The 15,325-nt window shown below is 43.9% G+C and overlaps 1 long non-coding RNA gene across 1 annotated transcript; it reads right to left on the bottom strand.

Moving 5' to 3' along the window:
* Positions 1 to 309: 309 nt before the first annotated feature.
* Positions 310 to 4,785, bottom strand: LOC142766936 (uncharacterized). Its single transcript, XR_012884673.1, has 2 exons — positions 4,625 to 4,785; positions 310 to 563 (listed from the first exon to the last, which is right to left on the bottom strand). It is a non-coding gene; the product is annotated as an uncharacterized LOC142766936 (long non-coding RNA).
* Positions 4,786 to 15,325: the final 10,540 nt, after the last annotated feature.

Raw genomic sequence — 15,325 nt, 5'->3', positions numbered from 1 at the left:
GACATGTCATGATTTTCCTGTCATGACTAGTCAAATATGTTTTAATGCAGTCATATTATGCAATGCCGAGTTTGGTATCGATTCCATTATCGAAGCGGTCAGCAGAGCTAAAAGTTGTAGGTGGCTAGACAGACAGACAGACAGACAGACAGACAGACAGACAGACACGCTCAAAGTCACCGAAGATCGTTAAGAAATGCTTCGCACTCAAAAGCACGCAGTGACTTAAATGTTTTATGCTGAACACAGATCGAAAGCATTACCTTATGTCAACAAGGCCGAACTTCTGCAATGCTGTAAGCGCCGAAGTCAATAAGCCAGTGAGCACGTGTGCTAGTTTATTACTTTGAAATATGTGTTATATTAGTCTCCGCTAACGCACCAGCTATAGCAATCTCCCAATGTCCGCAATCCATATCCGTCACAATCTGATACGTTACGCCTGTAGCACGTCAAACTTCCATTCAGAAACCAACGATAGTGACCTGAGCCTTTCCCAGCTGGGGGGCATCCTCCAGGGGGTTCAGTGCACTTGGTTTTTCCTTGAACTAGCAGTATGACGTCTGCAACAAAGTGACAATATAATATTGTGAAGAATGTTTGTCATTTGGTTCGCAAACGAAATATATATTGTGAAGACAAAAACTTACATAGTGGCAAGTTCTACGTAACGAGAAGTTTGCTAGTGAACGCCTACCATCCCTTGAATGGCAAGTTAGGCATCTTGTTTATAGCGCCGCTTGATCAACCTTTGATTGATATGTGGGATTTGGCGACCCAATATCACCATATGAGTTTGAGAGACGCCATAGTGGAGGAGTCAGGAAATTTTTATCACATGAGGTTCTTTACCCTGCACCCTAATTTGAGCACCCGGGCCTATACAGCCTTTTTTCTTCCATTTAAAATGCAGCCGCCGCCGCCAGGATTTCATTCCGCGACCTTCGGGTCAACATCCAAGTACCTCGGCCACTAGACCACCGTGGCAGGGCGCTTGTTCAACCTTTATATCAGTAATCATGCAAATAAATTCACAATCGCGTGCTGAATAGACAGTGACTGGAGACAGGGTAATCATAAACCGATGTGTTTGGAAACGTAAGCTGATCAATTAAAATATTTTTTTTTAGATTTATGAAATCAAGCTGCTGTAGTGAAGGTCTCCAGACAGACTGCCACCACGTGTAGTTGCTCTGAATTATGAAGAGCTGACTTGGTTAGAATGCAACTGAACGTATCAGTGTAAGCAGAAATATGAAAATAACCATATGTCACAAACAATTCATTGAAGAAAATTTAGAACGTTCAACGGAATGAGCAGTTCGCTAAATAATTTATTTTTTAATTAAGATATCCCAAAACCAAAAAAGTCGCGTATTTCGTGAAAGCAATAACGAAAGCTTCTGTAGAACGGTCTACTTCTGGAATATACAACAATTAGCTAATAATATTGAGTGAAATGTTTTGTCCCAAAACGAGGATACTATATTGAGACGCCTTAGTGGAAGGCTCGCTAATCGGTGTTCTTTAACGTGCGCTGGCATAGCGCAGAAAATAGGCTGCCATGATTTCCCCTTCATCGAAGTGTGAGCGTGGCGACCGAGATCAAACCTACATATTTCGGGTCAGTAGCCAAGCATGCTTGTCAGTGATCTACTGAGACAGACTTTCTTGGATATACTGGACATGACTTATTTCTGGTATTAAAAATAAGAAAAAGAAGGTGTTTATAATACAATTGCCTCGTTTATTCTCGCCGATCCTTTATTGTTAGATATTCAAACATTGCCTTGTTTTGTGAAACTAGAAGTACAACTATTTTATCATATCTCGGTGTTTTTTGGCGGTTTGGGGGGGGGGGGGGCAATATTTTTCTCACTTTACCATTTTGTTACCTAAGCAGACCACTCCCAATTAGGCATTATTCGGAGTGGTCATCATTAGTAAATGCAAAATAAGCTGGTGGTCTTTTTAATTACTATTACTGAACATAAATATGAGGCAGCCAAATCAAATTGAGAAACAGTTGCTATTCTATATTTATATTTATTGAATCTTTGGATGTATTCGCCATGGAGCTTACGGCATGCACTGGCAATACAAAAGGTGAGGTCCAGATAGTGATTCGATTAAGGAAAAAACTGTTAAGCAGGAAATGTTGCTAAGGACTACAAGGCTTCTTTTCGTCCAGGCAAAAGCCGAGATATAATAGCGGCACTTCATATGAAGACCATTCTTCACTATAAAGCACTAGCTTTTCATCTCGTCACACTTATCATAAATTCTTTGCTTTACCAGGATGTGTCTACTTTTATAGATGGGGGGGCGTAACACCTAAGCTAAGCGCGATAATCATGTGGCCGGCTTTTCAACTCCTTTTTATTACTAGATCTATAAAGACTGCAAACTACCGACTGCTAAATGTACAAAAAATAGGAAAATTTATTAACATCAACTTTTATAAAAGAACGCAACATTTCAGTGCTGTTTTACTTCAAGATTTTATATGTTATGCTTTATTTGTCACCTCCTTTATTATCAAAAAAGTAATGCGACTACACCTGAATGTACGAAAATTCAATCTTTCGAAAACTTTTTAGTGTCTTTTAGCGCTCTGGCCTCACACGTAGGAAGTGCGAATGCCGAAAAAATTTTTGACAGTTATTCTAGCTGTAAAAAAGTTGCCTTGAGTAATTACCAGAAGGGTAGTGACAAAAGAGTTAACAATGATGACTTATGCGTTCACGTAATGTGAGTAGAATGTGGTCGCTATCTCCTACTCTACTTTTCAATCTACATATTGATTCTCTGTCGTACCCCTTGCAAAACGCTCTGCTCCTAACAAGGTTTAGCATTGCCTCAAGGAGCAGTGGGATCGCAAGCTTTCTGTACCTCAAAGAGTTTACGCATATTAACAGCGCCACAGGCTCAAAAAGCGCGCGTTCAAGATCGTTACAGCACGCACGTATCTCGCGGTGGCAGTGTTCCGAACTTCTTGGGCTCTCCCCACAAGTTGGAGCGAGCACGAAGGTCACTTTGCTCACCGGAGCGCCTTCTTCTTTAAAGAGCGTGCCACTCATGTGAAAAAGTAATTACTGCAACAGTTATTTGTTTACACTCATCCTTGGTATACTTGTACGTTCTTTTCATACGCCCTCTTTTGTGTTCAAGCAAACGCTCTAAGTGTCGAGCTGTCACTGTTCGCACTCATCCTGTGTGTGTTATTTCCGTGCGTTCTCTAGTATTGAGCAAAGCGTTGCGTAGTTGGGGCTGCTTGCCGTTCTGCCTTTCTTGACGTGAGCTTACAATTTGTTGTTATGGAATTCATTCCGCGGCTCTTGAGGCGAGACAATGCACAATAGTCGCTCAGCTACTTCGGAGAGAAAACGTCTCACTTTCGTGTTATACAGATTCCTGTGACAGTTGAATGAACCATGTTTTTTTATCTAGTAACTACGATAATCATATTGAAATATATACGCACACGTGTTTACTGGCGTTCTAACTCTCATACATTTTTTCAAGGACTTAGTAACAGGTTAACACGTCAGTTTGATTTGATTGATATGTGGGGTTTAACGTCCCAAAACCACCACTTGATTATGAGACACGCCGTAGTAGGGGGCTCCGGAAATTTAGACCACCTGGGGTTCTTTAACGTGCGCGTAAATGTGAGAACACGTGCACGGGCGCACAACAATTCCGCCTCCATTGGAAATTCACCCGCCGCAGCCGCGATTCAATCCCACGACCTGCGGGTCAGCAGCCAAGTACCTTAGCTACTAGACCACCGCGGCGGGGCGTGAGTTTGATCGTATTGTCTGATCCTTGAAGTGAACTGGCCTCGTGAGCCTATCGCACAACATTTCAAAGTGCTTTTGCTTCTGAACAAATTCTTACGGTAAAAAAATGCGTATATTCAGTTTTTCACCGCAAATAAACTGATATGGAACGGTGTTTCTTGCAAATGAAGCTGCTGTTCCAAATAATGGCACTCATGCACAAGTGCTCAGTTACCCTCCACAAATGCACACTTCTTGTCCCATAGCAATTGAGCATTGAGCATTTTCTTCACAGAGTTGCGAAAAAGAAAACGCAAGGATAAGAGCAAAAAGCTGCTATGTTAGCAGCTTGACGAGGCTCCCGCCCCTTTTCACTTGGCATTACACAAATCTGCAGAGCGCAAACATGAAAAAACAATTTGGCGTCGATTTTCAAAACTTCAAGAAATTAGGAAATAAAAAGAAAACCTTCCGCAAACGCAGTGTTGTAGTTTCCTGATTGACGATTCTTCAACTTCCATAGAAGCGTAAAGGTTTAGTTTCCACTTTGAAATGTTGGTACAACATAATCAAAGGAACAGCACAGGTACTTACGAGGGCAAAAAAGGGCCTTGTCTGTTTTGTGCATTTCTATGTTCTCTTCGGAAGCTGCACTGTTTCTTAAATTTAATAGTAGAAAGGAACAGGATTAAGCCACTTTTTCTTGAGCTGCTTCATGACGCCACAACTCAATGATAAACACCTACCACTATCAATGAACAGAAAGCCTATCAATAGAACAGCAGTCCATCATTGTTCAAAATATTGGAAGGAATATGCATGACGTTGAGCAAGTTTCTTACCAGTAGTGAAAAGAATGAGGACCGCGAGAAGGAGTAGTTTCATTAGCAGTTTGCTTTCTTGTACGAGCATTGTAGTTCACTGCCACAGAAAATAGTTTTTGAACAGAGCGCAGGCCAAAGAGGTCACAGAGCTGAGCCGCACGAGAAAAAAATATTGCTTTAAAAATATCTTTGCCCATAGTGATCTCAACCATGGTATTTATACCTTAGCAATATTGTGAAAACAAGGCATCATAACTACAGAAGGGCGGGTGAATGATGAAAGAGTATTGTCTTGAAAGACAATGCAATTCTTTAGTAAAGTGATGCTCTCAAAAAAAGCGTCTGTTCTGAAATGTCAAATTGGGTAGCAAGCTTCGTTCAGCTCTTCAGTTACATTGCATCTGTTACACAAGATAAAGTTACATCAGATAAAAAGATGAACCGGGACAGTTATGAAAGTCTAAGTTTTAAAGAGAAATGTGTGTATCTTTTTGAATGCCTAAATAGAGAAACGTTGTTGATTATTAGAAATGTGCCGTTAATTTCTTTATGAAGGCTACTTTATCGAGGTCCGTGGGCGTAGAGGTCTGTAGATCTATCTATTGATCGGCCAGTCTGCGTCTAAGTGCTGTCATGGTTGCTTCCTTGACGTGGTAAAGATGAAAATCAACATAAATAGGCATAAAGGTACCAATTGCATGGGTGTAAGGCCACGCCAGGAATAACGAAAAAAATGACCCTGTAGGGCTTAGAACTCGTTGCTCTGGTCACGTATGGTACATACCCGCATAGAACGCACCACATGAGATTCACTGCTTATTTTTACTAAGGAATGGCGAGAGCAGACATTGTCAAGCTAGGCGTAGAGGCGTTAATCAAATCACACGTCGTCCATGTTGACAATAGGCTAATGTCAAAAATAAAAACCAGAGGCTAAGAAAGAACCGAAAGATGATGATTTGTGAGATTTAACATCCCAAATTAACCATATTATTACAAGAGTCGCCGTAGTAGAAGGCTTCGGAAATTTCGGCTATGTGGTTCTTAATGTGCACCCAAAACTGCATGAGCCCATGGACCTACAGCATTTTCACCTCCATCGAAAATGCTGCCGCCGCAGCTGGAATAGATGTTACAATCTGCTGGTAAACCACTAGACCATCGTGGCAGGGAACAAGATACCAAAGCCAGGCACTGAGCGCTGCAGTCGAGTATTCTAGCACTCAACCACGCTAGGCATACTTTAACGGCGTTAAAATATTCTATACTGGCGTTGTGAATTATGCAACGTCATTTATGATTATACAAGCGTATTGAACTTTGCTATTGTACTGCATGACACAGGTGTCATGCTGGGTTAGCGTCATTTGTGGTTTCAGGGCAAAGAAATTAAAAAAATTTCTTGTTTCAATGTTGGCTCTGACTGTGTGATATTGTAATGAAGATCAAGTATTTATGACTCAGCAAGATGTATTCAAATTTTCCTGAGGCCACAGAAAATTGTTACCAATTGCTATGTATCATATTCACATCATCGCATCGTAGTGGGCACCCTTCGTTAAGGTGAAACTGGCGTCAGTATCAAAAGGCCAACTCCGGTGATTTTTCGGCCATGTCAGGGTAAGAGTGCTTCTATGTTACGGAAGCAATTTATTCATGAGCTCGATAGCTGAAATGCTTAGTAAATTGTAAAATATCTTTCAATAAACAAAAATGTGCAATACCGAAACCTAAACCTTCCCGAGTGCCCTGTCTACGTATTACGTACTATTTGGTAAGAACTGGTTGTCATGTACTTGTTCCACTGGCGCGAAATATGAAAACTGTGAAAGCTGGGACAAGCAGGCAATGGAAACAGAGGCGAGCGCGCCGAGCCGAGCCGGCCACGCACCACAGAAGAAAGAAGGATGTTTTTCCACGCCAAACACCGCCTTGGTCACCTTGTAAACACACAGTAAACGCACCGCCAACGCCATACCGGCCAAAGTTTGCGATGTCATCGGCTGCGTCACATGCCAAACATGACGTCACACAGACAGTGTTGCCATCAATTCTGGAGAGCCAGGTGAGCGTTTCGTGGCAATCTTTAAAATTCATTTCAGAACAATCAGCACATCTCCAAAGCATGTAATTTGGCATAAATGACGGCAATGTGCAAAGGAACGCACCCAGATAATTTCATTTATATTGACCTCGCAAAATTGCCGGAGTTGGCCGTCAACGTGGGTTCTGACGTCACGTCAAAGAAAAACTCACTCATGCGACGCCAGTGTAGTCAACATGTCTGGTAAGCCCTCAACGCGCACGCTGCTCCATTTGCAAAATACCGTCAATACACCTGGAAACCTTGGAATCAGCGCCAAAGAGAGTTAGGATATACCGCAACTCGCTGACAGTTTGGCAGAATACTGATTCCTACTTTACGTGGCGTCTGCGGATTTATTGTGCATAGTCGCAAACTTAAAATATAATTAGGTGCTATCGGCTAAATATTGAGATATGCAGATCGAATGATGAGATAGCCATTATGACAAACTATATTTGTGATTGAGCCCTCCACTACGGCGTCTTTCATAATCATATGGTGGTTTTGGGACGGTAAACCCCACATATCAATCAATCAATCTATATTTGTGATTGAAAGCACGTAGTGTCTATGTATCTTTAATACTTTGCGCAAGCGAGCTGAAAGATCTAATGGACACGAAAGTTTCATATTTTTGGCGCGTGACCACTTCGAGAGATTGCGAGCTCAGCATTGGCGTTAGAAAAGCGCATAAAATTTCCAACCTTGTGAATCATTTACGCGACTACTTAACTAAAGCTCAATTGTGTGCTTCCTTCAATTACAGCGCACGCCGAAATGTGGGCTGAATCTTCAGAAACTCTTATATTGCTCTGACTACTTCTACAGGCAAAGTCTATGCGACACGGTAACATCAGCCTCCGTTATACAAACGGCATCGTTAAGATATGTTCTCCCAGTAGTTAACTCGTTTTCATGGCACAAAGAACCATATTTATTGAGGTCTTGGAATGCGCATTGAAAAAGCTGCGCACGGAAATCAGATTACAGTTGATTATTAGTCGGTGTGCTCCACAAAAAACTTCAGTAATGAACTCAGTGTGCCCTTCACGCATCTTTCAACAGACGTTATCTATTAGGTATTTCTAGAGTTAGGATGTGTTGAGATAGCATTGATTCTAGCTTGTAGATGAAGAAACAGAATATCGTCTTCCGTTCTAATACATTATATTTTTGCCGCTGCTTATATTACTGTAGTGCTCCACAAGAGCTTTATTTCTATTTTGTCGGATCTTTGTTGCATTTCGAAATACCCTGTACTGCAATCAAAATGGCTCAGAGATTCCCCTTAATAAATGTGTGTGACTGTATAATTGGAATACAATAAATCTTGAAGTACTTTTGCTTATTTCTTTTTTCCAATACCTAGGATTATTATTTCCTGTTCCACCTGTATAACTTATTGTGGCCACTATAATTTGTCTAAATAATATACATGCATCTCCTAAACCCAAATACGCTATTTTTTATCTTTTGTTGCCTACTTTATCTAAATACCCTTGCTAAAAAATTTTTGATAACTTATAACAACGAACGTGTACTTCAACACAACAGGTAAGGTATGCACTTGCCTACTATACGGCAACACGCAGCTTGATCTCTCGTTGTAGGGCGCACAGTGCAAGGCTAAAACTGGAACAACGGCAACACAATACCATCTATGCTGAGGAAGCTGCGTGTGTATACAATTGTATGTGGAAGTCTAACTCCCCTTGCGTAGTGGTGTGATTGCCTTCACTGCCACATTTTGTTGGGACACTTTAAGCTAAAACTGGTTCACGGCGTGGCGTCACCGTGGTGATTTGCGCATGGTTTGAAATCGAAGAGACTCTGTTTTCAGCCCGGGTGAGCTTAGCGTTGTAGTCAAAGATGGAGCTCGCAGGGAGTGACCCGAGTGGCGACTATAGAGATTACGACATATAGCGCAGGTAGGAGGGGGGGGAGGGTAAACAACAAGAAGGAAGGCAGGGAGGTTAACCAGGCACATGCCCGGTTTGCTGCCCTACGCTGACGGAATAGGAAGGGGGCATAAAGATGAGAGAGAGAGAGAGGAAAGAGAAGAGAAAGAGAGAGAGAGATAGAGAGAGAAAGGAGGATTGTCAGTCAATCGGATGGCGCGTATGCAGCGGTGGCACTACACAAAAGTTAAAGGTGGTCACATAGGCCTGTAGTCCTCAAAAAGCACAAGACAGCTTTGACTGCTTTTTGAGCCGACGAAAGGCGAAGACGGTGTTCCAGTAGCATCTGCACAGAGAGTGGCCGATCGTCCAATTGTCGCAATGCGTCCGAAAGCTTCTGTCTTTCAGAGGCAAATCGAGGGCAATGGCATATCAGATGGTCGATGTCTTCTTCGGTGCAGCAGACGTCACATTCCGCATTTTCGGTCAATCCGATGAGGATTCTATATGCTTTTGTGAAGGCAACCCCCCACCAAAGGCGACAAAGAAGTGAAGCTTCACGTCGACGAAGTCCGGATGGAGGTCGAAGTTCCAGTCGAGGGTTAATTTGGTATAGTCTCGTATGTCTTATGCTTGGGGTGTTCCACTCCTGCAGACTCAGACTACGTGCCAGGTGACGAAGTTGCTTTGCAGCGTCAGTCCTTGACAAAGGAATTGGAAGGGTGTGTTCTTGGTGCAATGTGCGAGCCGCGTTGTCTGCGGAATCGTTGCCACTGATCCCACAATGGCCAGGAAGCCACTGAAACTTGACCTCGTGGCCTGTTTCTGTGACGTGGTGAACGAGCTTGACAACTTCGTAAGTTAATTGTTCATGGCAACCTCGTCGAAGGACTGACTGCATGCTCTGTAGGGCTGGTTTTGAGTCGGAAAACACAGCCCATTTACTCGGTCTTTGGGATTTGATGTACTCTATGGCACCACGCAAAGCCGGAAGTTCTGCCGCTGTGGACGTAGTGACATGTGACAGTTTGATTCGCAGAGTGATTCTTCTATCTGGAATCACCACCGCACCGCTAGAACCAGACGCTGTGGTTGAACCATCGGTGTATATGTGCACGTGGTTGTTGTACATTTCGTGCAGATGGCTCAAGCTCAATTGTTTTAGGGCTGATGAAGGCAAATTTGATTTTTTCTGTATTCCTGGAATTGAAACACGTACTTGTGGAAGTGTCAGGCACCACGGAGGATACACCACTTTCTCAGCAGGCGTAAAACCTGACGTAAACGACGCACAATGAGCGCAGACAATTGCACTAAATTTCGTGCGGGGCCTCTCAGTAGTGAGGATTGCCAAGTGGTGGGAAGGATTCCTAGCATGTTGCCTGAGGTACGTACGCATCATTTCAATGGTGATGTGCGTCAAGATCGAGTAGTCCTGTGCAATGGCAATTGTTTCAGCTGTCGATGCGCAGCGGGGTAAACCAAGGCATATCCTAAGCGCTTGGGCTTGAATATTTTCGATTGTGCGCAGGTTTGTTTTGCACGTGTTAGATATAACGGGTAGGCTATACCGCAGGAATCCAGTAAATAATACCTTGTACAGCTGTAACATAGACTCGACGGACATTCTCCAACTTTTCCCAGCTAGGAACCTGAATAAGTGGCAAATGGCAGTCAGCCGCTTTTTCACGTAGTTTACGTGGGGTGTCCAAGAAAGGTTTCGGTCGATTACGACTCCCAAGAACCTGTGACTCCGGCTGCATGACACCAACTGCCCGTTAATTGATATGCCGTCAGCGGACATTGGTTTTCTGGTGAAGACCACGACTGCACACTTCTCACTTGCGATTTCAAGCCCTTGTTTGTGTAAGTGGTACGATGTCAGTGATGCTGCCTTCTGAAGTCGAGCGTAAAGTTGAAGTCGAGTCACACCAGATGTCCACACACAGATGTCATCAGCATAAATGGAAAGTCGTACACTGCTTGGTTGCTTGCCAACTAGTTCAATGAGTGTTAGGTTGAACAGCGTCGGGTTTAGCACTACGCCTTGCGGGACACCTCGGCTGCAGTCATACTCGGGTGTCGGGCCATTCTCTGTCTGCACGTGAAATGATCTATTCTGTAGGTAGCTCTGAACCCACGTATATATCCTGCCACCGAAACGCACTCCTTCTAGTGCGCTGAGAATGGCTTCGTGGGCGACATTGTCGTAGGCCCCTTTAACGTCAAGAAATAGAGCAGCAGATAACGGTTTGCAGGCCTTCTGGTGTTTTACATATGTCACCAAGTCAACTACACTGTCAATTGACGAGCGGCCTCGTCTGAACCCGGACATGGAATCTGGATATATTTCGTAGAACTCTAAGTACCATTCCAGACGCGTTAAAATCATCCTTTCCATAACTTTTCCCACACAGCTCGCGAGGGCAATCAGGTGGTAAGAAAAAATGTCCAAGTGTGACTTGCCGGCTTTGAGAAGTGGAATCAGGTGACTTGACTTCGATTCCTGTGGAACCATGTCAGTTTGCCAGGAGTCGTTGTACAGCTGCAAGAGTGCCTGCCGAGCTTGATCTCCTAGGTGACACAGAGCGCGGTAAGTAATGCCGTCAGGTCCTGGCGCTGAAGACGTCTACAAAAAGCAAGCGCAGCCTTTATTTCGTCAATTGAAAACGAAATCTCCATTCGGGGATCACGTGAGGATACAGAAAAGTCGGGCGTCTTTGTCCCAGTTGAATTTTAGCCGCAGGCAGTCCTTCGACAGAAGGAATCTGCGACATCAATCTTTTCGCAGCGTAAGTGAAGTGCCAGAGATTTTGATGGGTAGCACTGAGTAATGGTTGTACGAAGACCCCGGACAGTTCTCCAGATTAGTGACAGAGGCTTTCCGGGATCCAAAGACTCGCAAAAAGATACCCATCGTTGCTTGTCCAACTTGTCCATGTGACGCTGTATTTTCTTTTGTGTGCGTCTGGCCACTCTCAGATCATCAAGTGACCTCGGCGTCTATAATGTCGTTCTGCACGACGACGAATCGCTCGGAGTTTCTCGAGATCAATGTGCAGATCAGTGCGAGATGAGCTCACCGGAAGCGAACGCGTCGTTGACTGTAGGGCACTCTTTATTGCGTCCTCTAGGTTGAAAGGTGAGGCGCCAACATAGTCTTCCATGATTAACTTGTAATTTTGCCAATCAGTGCACTGGACGGCTCTGGAGGACTTGAGACTTGGAAAGCCGTCAATCTTCAGGTTTGTTGGGATGTGGTCACTACCCCTTGTTTCCAAATCCGAAAACCAGTGCACTCTGCGTGTGAACGAGCGTGAGACGAAAGTGAGGTCCAGGCAACTGCTATAGACCGATCCGCGCAGATAAGTAGGGCTGCCATCATTCACGAGGATAAGTCCACATTCAGAAGCGAAAGACACTAACTGTCTACCTCTAGTGTTGACCCTGGAGCTTCCCCCTAAGTAGTGGTGGGCATTGAAGTTTCCAGTTATCAGCCATGGCTGGAGAGTTGAATTCAAAATTCCGCGCAAGCGCTCTCGGTCTAGACGACTTGATGGATGTAAGTAGGCTCCGATGATAGTGAATGTGGTCTTCTTGTTTTTTACTGTTAGGCAAACGTACTGGTTTTCTTCATCAGGGAGTACAGGGTGATGAACATAAGTTAAGTCGCGCCGTATGAACACAAATACCTTCCTGCGCTCTCCGTGGGTAGAAGACATACAGCACTCATATCCAGACAGTCTCATCTGGGCTGACAGGTTCGGTTCACAAATCACAATTATAGAGAACTGGTTCGTGAATACATATCGCCGGAACTAGGACATACGCGCCCTAAGTCCTCTGGCCTTCCGCTGAAGGACAGATGCGTTCTTGACCTCCTCGTGAAAGGATAACATGTTGCGGGCCATCGTTTTACCTTAGAGCTGCAAGCACCGGACTCAAAGTGTCCAGCACTTGGAGTGCGATCTGCGCTGATGGGGTGTTCATGTTTCTTAAGAGCATGCACATTGCGCTCATCATCATCATCATCATCATCAGCCTTACTACGTCCACTGCAGGACAAAGGCCTCTCCCATGTTCCGCCAGTTAACCCGGTCCTGTGCTTGCTGCTGCCAATTTATACCCGCAAACTTCTTAATCTTGTCTGCCCACCTAACCTTCTGTCTCCCCCTAACCCGCTTCCCTTCTCTGGGAATCCAGTTAGTTACCCTTAATGACCAGCGGTTATCCTCTCTACGCGCTACATGCCCGGCCCATGTCCATTTCTTCTTCTTTATTTAAACTATGATATCCTTAACCCCCGTTTGTCCCCTAATCCACTCTGCTCTCTTCTTGTCTCTTAAGGTTACACCTATCATTTTTCTTTCCATTGCTCGCTGCGTCGTCCTAAATTTAAGCTGAACCCTTTTTGTAAGTCTCCAGGTTTCTGCTCCGTAGCTAAGTACCGGCAAGATACAGCTGTTATATACCTTCCTCTTGAGGGATAGTGGCAAACTACCTGTCATAATTTCAGAGTGCTTGCCGAATGTACTCCACCCCATTCTTATTCTTCTAGTTACTTCAATCTCGTGGTTAGGCTTTGCGGTTATTACCTGCCCTAAGTAGACATAGTCTTTTACACTTCAAGTGCACTATTACCTATCTCGAAGTGCTGCTCCTTTCCGAGGTTGTTGTACATTACTTTCGTTTTCTGCAGATTAATTTTAAGACCCACCTTTCTGCTCTCCTTGTCTAACTCCGTAATCATGAGTTGCAATTCGTCCCCTGAGCTACTCAGCAATGCGATGTACTCGGCGAAGTGCAGGTTACTAAGGTATTCTCCATTAACTATTATCCCTAACTGTTCCCATTCTAGGCTTCTGAAAAGCTCCTGTAAGCACGCGGTAAACAGCATTGGGGAGATTGTGTCCCCCTGCCTTACACCCTTCTTGTTTAGTATTCTGTTGCTTTCTTTATGAAGCACTATGGTAGCAGTTGATCCCCTGAAGATTCCTTCCAGAATGTTTATATATACTTCATCTACGCCCTGATTCCGCAGTGTCTGCATGACGGCTGATATTTCTACTGAATCAAACGCCTTCTTGTAATCTATGAAGGCTATGTATAGTGGTTGGTTATACTCTGAGCATTTCTCTATTACCTGATTGATAGTATGAATGTGGTCAATTGTTGAGTAGCCTGTTCGAAATCCTGCTTGTTCCTTTGGTTGATTGAATTCTAATGTTTTCTTTACTCTGTTAGCAATTACCTTTGTAAATAGCTTGTACACTACAGAGAGCAAGCTGATCGGCCTGTAATTCTTCAAGTCCTTGTCATCTCCTTTCTTATGTATTAAGATGATGTTAGCGTTTTTCCAAGACTCTGGTACCCTTCCCGTCAGGAGACACCTCGTAAACAGGGTGGCTAGTTTTTCTAACACAATCTGTCCTCCATCTTTCAGCAGATCTGATGTTACCTGATCCTCACCAGCAGCTTTGCCTCTTTGCATGCTCTCCAAAGCTTTTCTGACTTCTATCATTACTGGCGGGGTGTCATCTGGGTTACTGCTAGTTCTTATAGTATTAAGGTCGTGGTTGTCTCGGCTACTGTACAGATCTCTGTAAAACTCCTCCGCTATTTCACCTATCCTATCCATATTGGTAGTTATTTTGCCTTCTATGTCCCTTAGTGCATACATCGGACTTTTGCCTATCCCAAGTTTCCTCTTCACTGCTTTGACGCTTCCTCCGTTTTTCAGAGCGTGTTCAATTCTCTCCATGTTATACCTTCTTACATCGCATACTTTACGCCTATTAATCAACTTTGAAAGCTCTGCCAGTTCTATTTTGTCTGTTGTACTTGACACTTTCATGCTTTAACGCTTATTAATTAGGTGCTTCGTTTCCTGGGAAAGCTTTTCAGTGTCCTGTCTAACTACCCTGCCTCCAACTTCCACTGCCCACTCCGTAATGATACTCGCTAGATTATCATTCATTGTATCTACGCTAAGGTTGGTTTCCTCACTAAGAGCCGAGTACCTGTTCTGCAGCGACACTCTGAATTCCTGTACTTTCCCTCTCAGTGCTAGCTCATTGATTGGGTTCTTGCGTATCAGTTTCTGTCGTTCCTTCTTCAGGTCTAGATGAATTCGAGACCGTAACATTCTATGGTCACTGCATCGTACCTTGCCAACCACTTCCACATCCTGCACGTTGCCTTAGTGTGCACTCATTATAAAGTCTATTTCGTTCTGATTTTCGCCATTAGGGCTCCTCCATGTCCACTTGCGGTTTCCTCGTTTTCGGAAGAAGGTATTCAAAATCCGTAAATTATGGCGTTCTGCGAATTCTACTAGTAGCTCTCCTCTGGCGTTTCTAGTGCTGATGCCATAATCTCCTACTGCCTGGTCTCCAGCCTGCTTCTTCCCTACCTTTGCATTAAAGTCGCCCATCACTATAGTATACTGTGTTTTTACCTTACTTATTGCCGATATCACGTCTTCATAGAAGCTTTCAACTGAAGCGTCATCATGGCTGGATGTAGGCGCGTAAGCCTGTACTACCTTTATCTTGTATCTTTTATTCAGTTTAATTACAATACCTACCACTCTTTCATTAATGCTATATAGTATTCCTCTATGTTGCCAGCTATGTTTCTGTGAATTAGGAACCCCACTCCCAGTTCTCTTCTGTCAGCCAAGCCCCGATAGCAAAAGACGTGCCCATTATGTAGCACCGTATAGGCCTCATCTGT

This window comes from Rhipicephalus microplus, chromosome 7, assembly GCF_043290135.1.
Source record: "Rhipicephalus microplus isolate Deutch F79 chromosome 7, USDA_Rmic, whole genome shotgun sequence".
Taxonomy (NCBI): domain Eukaryota; kingdom Metazoa; phylum Arthropoda; class Arachnida; order Ixodida; family Ixodidae; genus Rhipicephalus; species Rhipicephalus microplus.
This window is presented reverse-complemented; position numbering and strand designations above follow the sequence as displayed.